This window comes from Mesoplodon mirus, assembly GCF_964341445.2.
Source record: "Mesoplodon mirus genome assembly, chromosome: 17".
NCBI classification, from domain to species: domain Eukaryota; kingdom Metazoa; phylum Chordata; class Mammalia; order Artiodactyla; family Ziphiidae; genus Mesoplodon; species Mesoplodon mirus.
In genome coordinates, this window is record NC_138993.1 from 10,025,850 (window position 1) to 10,038,863 (window position 13,014).

The following is a 13,014-nucleotide window of genomic DNA, read 5'->3' on the forward strand; positions in this document are numbered from 1 at the left end:
TTTATGAAAGTTTTGGTCTGTGATGAGTTAGAAAAACATAACAAAACTGATGCAAGAAGAAAATAGAAAATCTAAACAGTCCTATAGCCATTTATGAAAATGGATCAATGGATCAAAATCTAACTCCCTTAAAAATCCTCCAGTCCAAAATGGTTTATATGCAAGTTTCCCCAAATTTCCATTGAATGGATCATATCTATTTTACATAAACTCTCCCAGAGATCAGAACAACAAGAAAAGTAACAACTCATTTTATGAGGTTAGTGTAATCTCATACCTAAACTGTCAAGGACAGTTCATGAAAGGAAAACAATAGGCCAATCTTACTCATGACTATAGATACAAAAATTCTAAGTAAAATATTAGAAAATCAAGTTCTACATATATTATGATTAAATATTAAATTTGGAAATTGTATTAACATGTTACAGCATTAACAGATAAAAGGGGGAAATAACAAATGATTACTTTGATAAAGAGAAGACAGTGTATAAAAACAAAAAAAATCACGAAAAGAGAAAAATTACTAGCCATTAGGAAAAAATATTCTTAAAAGTTATCTTAAATCCATTATAAATGTCAACATCAAAAATGAAACAAAAGCATGCTCTAAAACCAGGAATGAGAATGTTTTCCAGCTATCATTGTTTCTTTTCTGATGGTGCAAGTTGGAGGTGGGGGAGGGGACACAGTTATACTGATTGGAAAGGCATAACAAAACTTTCATCGTTGGTATGATTGACCACACAGAAAATCCTGAAACTTATGCAAATTATTGGAACAAATAGGGAATTTTGGATTTTATCAAAGCTACTGTATAGAATGTGAAAATATCATTTGCGTTTAGTATAAATGAGCAACAAATAATTAGACAATATAATTGTAAAAGATACAACTTACATTAATAACTAAATTGATAAACTGTCCAGAAATAAATCTTACAAAAATGTGCAATATTTCTAAAGAAAACATTTTTAAAAGTTTATTGAAAGATATAAACGAAGACCTTGTTAATAGAGAGATCCATTGTTTTCATGTATGCAAACACTCAGTATTATGAAGATATCAGTTCTCTCCAAATTAATTCATAAATTCAATATAATTGCCATCATAGTCTCACCAGGATTTTCTGAAGAACTGGACAAGTTGATTCTGCAATCTTATGGAAGAGTAAAAGGTCAACAAAAGCCAAGAAAATCTAGAAGAAAGAAAAGTAGGGAAAGGAAGAAAAGGAAGATCAAGATAGAAATAATTTATTTATAATAAGACTTTTAATAAAATTATTGTAATTTTAAAAGTTTAGTACTTGTTCAGAGATGGAAACATTGATCAATGAGAGCATCTGAAAACATACCCCAAAATATAAAGAAACTTGGAATATGACAGGCAATATTATAAATCAGTGGGGAAAGGGTAGACTTTTCAACAAATAGTATGGGCCAATTGATTATATATATGGAAAAAGATAAAATTAAGCTGCTATGTCATGACACACAAATTGACATTCCCAGATGGCTTAAAGACTGAAATTAAAAAAAAAATCTTAGAAAAAACATGGAAGATGTATTTACTCAAAGGCTTGGGTTCATGCGAGTGGAGAGTATAATGTGTTAATAATAAAAAAAAGAAAAACATGGAAGAATCTTTAGGATATAAAGCTAAAGAAAGTTTTTTTTACATAATATTGTTTTTTTAATTAATTTTTATTGGACTATAATTGCTTTACAATGTTGTGTTAGTTTCTGCTGTACAGCAAAATGAATCAGCTATACATATACCTATATATTCTTTTTCTAAAAAAATCACAAAATACCAGTAAATTATACAGAAAAAGATTAATAAATCTAACTACTTTAAAAAACAAATTTTAACTATATTAAAAATTAAAAGAAACCATAAAGTGAAAAGTCATAGACTGGGAAAATCTATGGGAACCACATATAAATGCCAAATTTATGAAGAATCCCTACAGTAACATAGTAGAAATATAGATGAAGCATATGAAGAGGCAGTTTAAAAGCAAGAAGCACAAATGGACAATCGCATATGAAAATATGCTCAACTTCACTAGTTACCAGGGAATTGAAAAATAAAACAGTGAGGTACCATTTGAAGCTATCAGATTAGCAAAACATAATCTGTTGACATCAAGTTTTGTTAAAAATGTTAGACATTGCTGGAGGGCTTGTAAATTAGTATAAACTTCTTGGAGGTCAATTTGCCATTACTTGGTAAAGTTAAGACTGAACTATGGCTCAGCAATTGTACTTCTGATTTATTGAGTGTTTATCTCAATAAATACTATATGTGTTAGGATCAATGTACAAGCATATTCATTGCATTCTTTGTAATAAAAAAAGTGAGAAAAATGCATGCCCTTGAATAGGAGGCTAGATTTAATTTTTTTTGAAGGAATATTAAACGATCTTAAGGCTAGATTTACCAATAGTCACAATGATAAACTTCAAAAACATTAGTTTGGGTGCAAAAATAAAAATTTAAGGATATCTAAACTATACCTTTTATGTAAGTTTAAACACGCAAGATCATTTTTATATAAATTTTTATGAATGAAAACATATGTGATAAAAGCCCTAAAAACCACGTGGGAACGATCCATGCCAACTTCAGGTGGTACCTCCTGGGTAGGAAAGGTTGAAGGTGGAGATTTACTGTATCTTAAAAGTTGTTTCTTTAAAATAATGAAAGTAAAAATAAAAAGATCTGTTTCAAATAATAGTAACAGGTAAACATCATGGTGATGTGTGCATGAGTGTCATATGATTCGTTGTACTTCAATTTCATTGTTAAAAAGCAGAATTATTCATTTGATTTTGGTTTTTAAAAAGGAGGAGACAGGGAGTGAAAAATCATTTACACCCGGGGACACAGCCCTGGTCAATTCTGCTGAGCCTGGACTGAACTCAGGTTTTTCACCAGAGGACCTGGCCGAGCCTGGCCATTGGCTGGTAATTGTCCCTTAGGAACCTGGCGTGAAAAGCACCTGCTGAGGGGACCGCTGAGCCCTCTGCTTCTGCTCCTGGCAGATCAGCTCTGTCCTACTCCTCTGGGGAGACCTGGAAGGCCTGATACCAGAGTGAAGGAAAGGACACAGAGCTGGCACAAAGATTTGCGGCCAGATATCAAAACACACAGGAAGTTATAAGAGAAAAAGCATTCTGTTTCAACTCCACCCATTGACCTTTTGTGGGTGAGTTTTCGGTGAAACAGCAACATCTTCTGAATACTCAGAGGGATGGCTTTGTAACCTGGGGGAAAGACGCAGCTTCTAAATAGAATTGATGTAGCTTTCCTGCCTTCATTCGGGATATCCATTTTCCACCACATAATCTTCCTATTGTCCACACTGATTCCTGTTTGGTTTGGCAGGGTTAACTGCTGGCAGGGCTCCTCAGTTCTGAATTCTCCATCCTCCACTGTGCAGGGGTTACTGAAATAACAGCAAGCTTTCCCTCACTCTCCAGAACAGGAGCCAAGTGCGACACAAATTGTGAAACTTGTTTCTGGTTACCAGGAAAACTTAAAGAAATCCTAATGAAGCAAAAAGGTTGACAAAAATCTTTCCAACATTTGAACAAAAAAGTTATTTTTCAGGTCTTAGATTTATGGAAGTCAATTCTCCAAACCCAGCCAAACTTTCAAATATCCAATTCTTTGCACTATGTTATTTAAATACACTGTAAATACCCTCCATTGCTCTAATAACAGGTCCATATTGTGCAAGACTGCCATGGTCTGAAGACCTTGTTGAATTTGAAAGAGACAGAAGTTCTGTTTTTGGCGCATAAACTTGAATTAGGACTAGGGTAAGAATGCCAAAGAAGTCCACATTCTGACAGCTAGACAAGCAGGTCATTTATTTGGAAAGACTTTGAATCTCTTCCCAAAGTAAAATGCAGCCCTTTATACTCAGCAGGCTTGGAATAAAACCTTCTTAACTAACTTGATCAGTGTCCTGAATTTTAGGGCATAGGAAAATGCTTCTGATAGCTTGGAATGGAGGAAGGGTGGAAAACCAGGGCCTGGAAAGATGACTTCCTCATGGGGGTTCCTGCCATGACATTTTCTCACGTGTGTTGAGTGAGAGTTTATATTGTGTGTTGACAGTAGTACCCCTTTGTGCCAAAACCCCAAGTCTGGGAAGAAAGCACAAAAGGAATGAGGAAAATGGGGTATATGAAGCTTCCTGGATAAAACTTATAAAACCCATAGGCATCAGTCAAACAACCAGATTTACTGAATTACTATTATATGCCAGGTCCTATACTAGGTTCTAAGGTAGTAAATATGACTGAACAGTCCTTGCCTTTAAAGGGTTGTGGGGGTGTGCAAGCTAGATGGTAAGGAAGGAATCGTGACGATCCAGTTATGTGCGCACCTAACGGTGGCAGTTTCAGCCCTGTCAGAGGGCAGAGCCAGCAGGCCAACTGGCCTGGACTGGGACCCTCCATGCGCCCCACCACCATGGACCATGTGTCTGCTCTGCTTACTGCCTACAGGCCTCCATCAATTGCTTCTGGACCACTGGGCTCTGGTGCTTTTCTCCACTCTGGCCAGTAGGAAAACTCCTTCTACTTCCAGAGGCCAGTTCATTTGCAGGGATATCTTAAAATAGAACTGTTGGAGTCTTAATGGCATGGTTCTTTCTGCTCTCAACAGCCCTCTCCTTCTAAGGGTGCCGTGCCGGGGCCTCTCCTGGTCCAAACAAAAAGTCAGTCCTTCCTTAAGACACTTACTTGACTTGCCTTTGGCAGAAAAATAGGAAAAAAAAAAAAAAAAAAAAGCACAGGGCTTCCCTGGTGGCGCAGTGGTTGAGAGTCCACCTGCCGATGCAGGGGACACGGGTTCGTGCCCTGGTCCGGGAGATCCCACATGCCGTGGAGCGGCTGGGCCCGTGAGCCACGGCCGCTGAGCCTGTGCGTCCGGAGCCTGTGCTCCGCAACGGGAGAGGCCACAACAGTGAGAGGCCCGCGTACCGCAAAGAAAAAAAAAAAGCACAAATTTACTATGTGAATGATGTCTTCCTATGTGACCCTTGTTCAGTGCACAACTTGAATAGCCAGACATGGTGATCCAGCACTACAAGATGGAAAGGAAGCTGGATCAGAGGAAAGCCAGGCACAGCTTCCCCTGAAATGTCTCCCTGCATCATCCAAACCTTGGTACTTGAATGCAGAGACGGGTCCATCCTTTAAGACTCCTGCATGGAACATCACTTCAGGGAGCCCATTTTCTTTTCCTCCTATCTAACCCCCTTCTGGAAATATACCATATACTATGGACAAACCTATACATGTCTTGACGCAAATGTCTCATTCAAGTTCTCTCTCAAAGGGCTCCTGGGCTGGGAGCTCCCAAAACTTCTGGGAGCTGGACTTCTCAGAGTATATGAGAGACCCAGCATGGTCCTAAATTCACAGCAACTCTGTCAGAGGCTCATCTGGACCTACCCCCAAATAATTTGTTATGCAAATAAAAGCAGTTAATAAATAGCCTAATAGCTTTTCTTTCAGTCATTTCCCCCCAGATCTAAAAGAACTCTTCTGAGTGACTTGAAAGTTCAAGTTAGGGTATTGAGTCGGAATGAATCCTTTCTCCTTTTCTCAGAATTGTGTTGAAATGACTGGACTCTGCTAGATGCACATTGGGGCTGGGGGGCAGGTACAAAGATGGATGGAAATGGTCCCAGCCCTCAAGCAGCAAATAGTAATAGGAACGCATCACGTTTGTAGCCTCCAAATTATTTGCATATATGTCAATACCCACAACTTTGAGATGTAGTTATTATTATGTATATTTTATAGGTAAAGAGGCTGAGGCTCAGAGGTCCAAGCTTGCACAAATAGTATGAGTTGAAGTGGGACCTGCAACCGATTCCTCTGCTCTAAATCTTACCTCTCCCCATGAGTGCTGGCTATGTCTATAGTCCAGAGAGGAAAATAGCATGATTTGTGTCACAGGAGTGGTGCAAACAAAGTTGTGGGCACCGAGGGAGGGGGATATATGTCTCTGAGGGCAAGGTGAGATGAGGGTACAGAATGGGGAACCTAAGGGAGCACAGGTGGGGTTTCCACTGTTAAGTTCAAGTGAAAAGGCAAATCAGTGTGAGGAGTGGCCCAAGTACAGCCATACATGAGAAAGGAGAATTTCAGCTCTGGTTGGGGAACGTCAAGTGAACAGTCGAGCACAGCTGGTCTGGGTTGTGTGCAGGGTGCAGAGACAGGGAAGGAGGAGTGAAGTAAGGGAGGTTGTCACAGGCCAGGCTGCTGAGTGTACCATGAGCTCAGTAGCACCAGGAGCCACTGGGGGAAGGACAGCTCAGCTTTGGGCTTGGGAGGAGAGATGTTAATTTAAGAGCAGGGTGAAGAAGGGATTATCAGAAGGGACAGAAGATACTTCCAGATACCGTCAGGGCCAACTAAGGGAGTGGGGGGTCTCTCAACCAGGGCAACAACAGGGGGACCAGAAAGCAGTGAGAAGTGTGGGATTACTAGAAACACCTCCTATCTATTTTTGGAGGCTTTAAATGCACATAAACATGTATTAAGCAGTCCCTTAATTCTTTTTCAGTGGCAGAATCCTGTTTATCAGATATCCCCTTTTGTGGAAGTCAATTATATTAAAAAAAAATAAAGCATATTAAAGCAGAGTTGCTTTGGCAACAGAGAGGTGCTCGGGTGCCTGGAGCACCGGCTTCCCCAGGTACACCCGGAGCTTAGCTTGAAAATCAGATCTCAGGTGGCATTCAGCTGCTGCCTAAATACACCTTATCTCTGTGGACATATTGTCTCAGTTTTTGTTTCATTTTGTTTTCTGGAAAATTGAACTTAGGTTCTTTTATACTGTCTGTGACTGATCCTAGCCAAATATTGCTCTGTAAAAGTTTCGGAATCTTAGGACTCAGGAAGGTACCTGGTCCCATTGAGACAAATGTTGGTCTTAGTTGCATTTTCAGCCAACCTGCCAGTCACACTTCTCCATACTGGGATGCAGCAGTAATTGGTGAGTCAGTCTCTGAGCTCAAGGAGCTTATGAACTAGTGGGAAGACACGTAATAAATTCACGTGAGCAAATAACACTTTTAGGTATTTTAGGTATAATAATCAAGTGCTATGAAAAAATAAAGTAATATGATTGAGAGCAAAGGAGACAGGGAAATCTGACAAGGTAGTGTTTGAACAGTGGTCTGAAAGATAAGAAGGAGGAAGTCCAACGTAGATCTGGGAGATGCGCGTTTTAAACAGCAGGAGCAGCTGGTGCCAAGCCTATGAGCCTGGAATCGTTCGGTGTGTTGAGGGTCAAAACAAGGCATGTGTGGCTGGGTAGCGGCCAGTGAGTAGGAAAGGGGTAGCAAGTAGGTTCTCCTTTGGCAGGGGCAGATCAGTAGGCCTTGTAGCTGGGACAACGAACGGGATTTCATTCTAAATATTTTCGGAAGCTGTCAAGGGAGTGAAATGTTCTGGTTTGCATTGTTACCCAGGATGCTGGAAAATTGACTGGACGATGGACTGTAAAGGGACAAGAGTGGAAGGAGAGAGGCCACTTAGGCAAGAGAGGATGCTGTAGGCATCAGAACTTACTAGTCAACAGAACTTACTAGTGAATTTCAGTGGGATATTATAAAACAAGAGTAATCCATAAGAACTCCTATCTTTTTTTCTTGAGAAATTTGGTGGATGGTGGTGCCCTTTACAGAGTTGGAGAGGACCGGGGTTAGGGGTTGATTTAGCCTAGAGCATGGGTTGGGGAATGTCGATAGGAGTTTATAGTTCTGCTTTGGCTTCTAAGTAGCAGAGATCCAAGAAGAGATGCTGAGGGGGCAGTTGGCGGCTGGTGCTCAGAATAAAATTGGGCTGGAGATATTGATTTTTAAACCTAAAAGATCAATCAGTAGTATCTATGAGTGCTTACTATGTGCTTGGCACCACTGGAAGAAAAAATACTTTCTATTGTCAGAAAGTGCTTCTTCACTGAGAACTGGTTCCCTGAATAGTACAGAGCTAAGGCAGAGCAGGACTTCACCTTTGGGCAGGACAGTGAGATGGAAAACTCACCTGTTTCTGAGAAGAGACTTTCCAAGGTAACCATCTGGCATTCTTTGCAGAGTGCCAGATCTTTGGCACAATTCTGTTTTTAAAACAACACAATTAAGCTTCTGTGAAGCATGGTGCTGTGTAAATCTACGGTGTTAGAGATATCATCTTGACGTTTAGGTACTGTACCAACAGCACCACACTGCACCCAAACAAAGAAGCCTTTCCGTGTGGTCTCTGTTGAACCTGAGGTGGACATAGCTATGTGGGAAAATAGACCTCTCATGGGCTGTAAGTACTGTTCAGGCCAATTAATACGTACTGTGTATCTACAGAATCTCCAAGTGTCTAATTCCTTTGAACCAACACTTGTTGCTGCCAGTCCTTAAATGAATCAGTTTAATATTAACAGTGTAGTACTATCGTTATTTTTATTATTTGTATTATTTATGTTGTGTTGTATTATTTAACACTTCTAACTCTGCTTAAGCAGCTGTGCCAAGCATATTAAAAATACGTTTCTTGCCAGAATTAGATTTGCTTAAAACAAAAAGGAAGGCAGGAAAGAAAGGAGGGAAGTGAGGGAGGGAAGTGAGGGAGGGAGAAAGAGAGAGAGAGGAAGGAAGGAAGGGAGGGAGGGAGGAAGGAAGGAAGGAAAGGAGGAAGAAAAAGGAAGAAGGAAAGAAAGACTGAATTTCAAAGGTGAGCTCTATAGGGACAGGTAGTATGCTGGCGGTTTTAGTAATCAGCACCAAAATATATTAGACAATAAAAACTTTCTTCTCTTTCTTCCATCTATCTATCATTCTTGGGATGCCAGTCTCAGAAATCTAGAGTAGGGGACTTTTGAGAGTTCTTCATACATCTATCCATCCATCTTTTAATTCACCAAAAAGGGAATATTTCAGTGTTGGTGGACAAGGCATAGGAAAACCCTATCATATGCCAGGCAGGCACTGTCCTAGATACTGGAGTATTTGTTCATTCTCTCAGCAACTGTTTGTATTTTGCCTACCATGAGCCAAACACCGTGTGAGGCATTGAGGATACACTAGTGAAGGAGAGATGTGGTATTTGCCCTTAACTTAGTTCATGCTTTAGTAATTAAGTAAGTAATTACCTGGATATTAATAAGTGATAAAATAGGTACATACAGGAATTTTTTTTAATTTAATTGTGGCAATGCTACAAAAGAAAAGTACAAAGTACAGTCGTTCCTCAGTATCTGTGGGGGATTGGTCCCAGGACCCCTGAGGATACTAACATCTGGGGATGCTCAAGTCCCTTATATAAAATGGTATAGTATTTGCACACAACCTATGCATATCCTCCCATATACTTTAAATCACCTATAGATTACTTTTAATACCTAAAACAATGTTAATGCTATGTAAATTGTTGCAAGTGTGTGGCTAATTTAAGTTTTGCTTTTTGGAATTTTTTTCGAATATTTTCTATCTGTGGTGGATTGAACCTGGGGATGTGGAACTCACAGGTACCAATGGCCAATGAGAGTACATAACAAGAGGACCTCACCTGGGGTGAAGAGCAGAAGGGCAGATGGGGAAAGGTTCACTGAGGAAATGATGTTTCATTTGAGACCTGGATGATAAGTAAAATGGAACCAGGAAAAGGGGCATCGGGCAAGGAGTAAGGTGAAGTAGCCCTACAAAAACCATGGAACCTGCTTTCAAGGTCTGTCCTTTCCTACTCCCCAGAAGAAGCTGAAGTAGGATTTGGCAGAAATCTCTTAAGGACTTACGGCATATTGAGAAAAAAATGCTTAGGAGTCTGCTGAAATGAAGAGCTAGAATTTGGCTAATAGATTTGGGCTATCTAAAAAGATGAGTTTGGCAATCATCCACATGAGGTTAATGGTTGAAACTACAGAAATCCATGAGTTCAGAGCCTTGGAACTCTAGTATTGATAGAACAGGAGGCAGAAGTGGAGGCAACTATAAAATGGACAAGAAGTAACCTGGGAATCAGGAGACCACTTAAAGATTGCACTACTATGAAAACAAAGAGGTTTTTTTTTTTTCCTGAAGAATTTGAGGGCGTATGATGATGGTCTTGTTTTGATAATGTCACATGCTTCATGGAAATCAAGAATAGTGAGAAATTTATAAAGGCCAGTAAATAAGAGGCATATAATATAAAAGTATTAGTGCGAGAGAAGCTGGGGTTGTGGTAGTGCTATTTTAGATCAGAGAGGACTTCTCTGAAATGGTGAAATTTGGACTGAGTTTTAAACGACAGAAAGAACTGTATCCATGCAGAGCAAGGAGATGGTTCTAGGTAGATGGAATGGCAAAGTTTCTAAGGCAAGAGTAAGTTTGGTACATGTAATGAGGAAGATTAAAAGCGTTGGTGTAGCCGAAATGCATATTCCAGCTGTCAGGTCAAAATGATAGCGTATTCTAAAATGACCCTCCCCGCAAAGCATTAACTATCCATTGATGGATTTTATACCTCTCAACTTTACTTCACTATTCAGCATATTTCTGTAAAAGTAAGCCAGGTGATCCTTAAAAAATCTATCAATCCATTCTAACACATAGTCATTGAGCACTTTGTATACATCAGTCATTCTAATACCAGGAATAAATCAGTGAACATAACAAACAAAATGTCATTCCAGTGGGAGTGATACAAAAAATAAAGCAAAAAAAGAGTAAATTATACAGTATAATATTATCTACTATAATTATATAGTATATTATATATAATTATGTTATATATAATTATATTATATATAATTATATAGTATATTAGATTGTGAGAAGTGCTAAGGAGAAAAATAATGCTGGGAAAAGACATAGTTTTTTTTCCACGCATCTCTTCACTAACCCAATTGTTCGTACACCCATTTATCCATGTATCCATCCATCCTACGTTGATGGAATACAGGCCAGGCATTGAAGATACAAATTAAATTGTGAGAGTTCTTCCAGCTATGACAGAGTTACCGCTACCAAATTTGTTCCCTACATACTATAAAACTGAGAAAAAGATGTATGAAGTTTTCCACCATTGAGCAGCAGGGAATCCTTGAGATACAGAAATATGAGATAAGCCCTGTGTTTCCTGCTGGGGGCATGCTAGGGACCGAAGTGCAGGGAGGTGGAGCCCAAGCAGAGAACAGTGATTTTGCTGAGCTGTGGAGGCTAAGATGAGAGTTCAGGACTGCTGAAGCATTTGGAATTCTCAGGCATAGGTACTGGAAAGGAGGGGTCTAAGGAGAGCAGGGACCTAGGATTCTATGAATGTGTTTTCAGTGAATCCTTGGGTAAGGGCTAAGCTATGCAATCAGAGGGGGAAATTCTGTGAGTCTTAAAAGAGAATGATTGCTTCAGGGCTGAGAGCAGAACAAGAGATAATTACAAGTTACATAAAGCTGGAAGACAGAATTCTGCTCCTGTTAGACTGGTAGACATCTCTGAGAACCTTGGACATTTAGTTCAGACCCAGAAGCACCTCACTCTGTGAGCAAAGACCACACCCCAGATAAGGGCCATAACAGAGGACTAAAGACAAAACTGGGCTAGGCCAGCCCTGACAAAGAACCAAACCAACTTTGACAAGCAGAAAGGATTCCAAGTAATTTAATTGTTTGCCAAACAAACAGCTATGTAGTAAAGGTCATAAACATTGCAGTTAAGCAAGAAAAAGAAATAAAAGCCATAAAGATGGAAAATGTAGAAGTAAAACTGTCTTTTTTTGCAGATGACATGATTATTTATGGAGAAAATCCTAATAAATCTATAAAAAAGCTACTAGAAGTAACAAGTTAATTTAGCATGGTTCCAGAATACAAGGTCACAAAACAAAAATCAACTTTATTTCTATATTCTAGCAGCACAAGAGCTTGGAATGAAATTTAAAATGAATTTTTAAATGCCAAATTAAAAAATTTTAAAGTTCGCTCATGAGAGCCATTGTTAATAACATGCAAAGGCAAGTCACAGACTGGGAGAAAATTTTTGTTTTGTGAACACACACACACACACACACACATATATTTATTATAAGAAAACAAATTAATCAATAAAAAATGGGCCAAAGGCTTGGAAAGCTTCACAATAGAAGATATAAGAATAGTCAATAAACTCATGAAAAGATGCCCAACATCATTCATTTTCAGTGAAACTCAAATAAAGACACCAAAATAGCATTTCATACTGACTAGAATGGCTAAAATTTTAAAAAGACTGATATACCAACTGTTGGAAAGGCTGTGGAATTATTGGAAGTCATATATTGCTCATGAAAGTGAATAATTACAACCATTTTGGCAAAGTTTGGCAGTCTTTTATGAACTTAACACACACACACACATACATATATATAAAACAGCAATCAGGAAACACACTCCTAGAAATGAAAATATATGCCTACAAAAAGACTTATTTGAGAACGTTCACAGTAACTTTTTAAAAATTATAATCCCAAACTAGAAACAATGCAAGCAAACCAAACTAGAAATAATCCAAATGTCCTTTAATAGAACGGAAAAACAAATTGTGTTATATTCATACAATGGAGTGCTAATCAGTAATAAAAACCAATGAACTACTGATGCACGTGTTGAGAAGATATTTTCTAATGTTTGTGAAACAACCTACTCCTCCTTCGAGACTCAGCTCCAGTTTCTGCTACCCTGAGAGTGATCTTTGAGGCCCGTGACCTCATTGCACACAGAGTGAGGTGCTGTCTCTCCTGTTATTCAGTGGTTTTATCCTGCTTATGCTCATCTGTATCACTGTGCTTAAAACAGAGTTTTGTGAATATTTATTTTGTTTTCCATCTGTCTTACCAGACTAAGAGCTCCTTGAAATCAGTGATGGTCTTACTCATCTCTGAATCCCCAACATCCTGCCCAGCACTGGACACAATGTTTAAACTCGATCAATATTTGTGAAAGAAGGAGTTCCCTGGTAGCCTAGTGGCTAGGACTCAA

General features: G+C 39.0%; 1 protein-coding gene across 1 annotated transcript in view; it reads left to right on the forward strand.

The window, feature by feature from the left end:
• The window catches only part of RFC3 (replication factor C subunit 3), a 242,181-nt gene that overhangs the window by 56,981 nt on the left and 172,186 nt on the right, over window positions 1-13,014 (forward strand). The window lies entirely within an intron of this gene.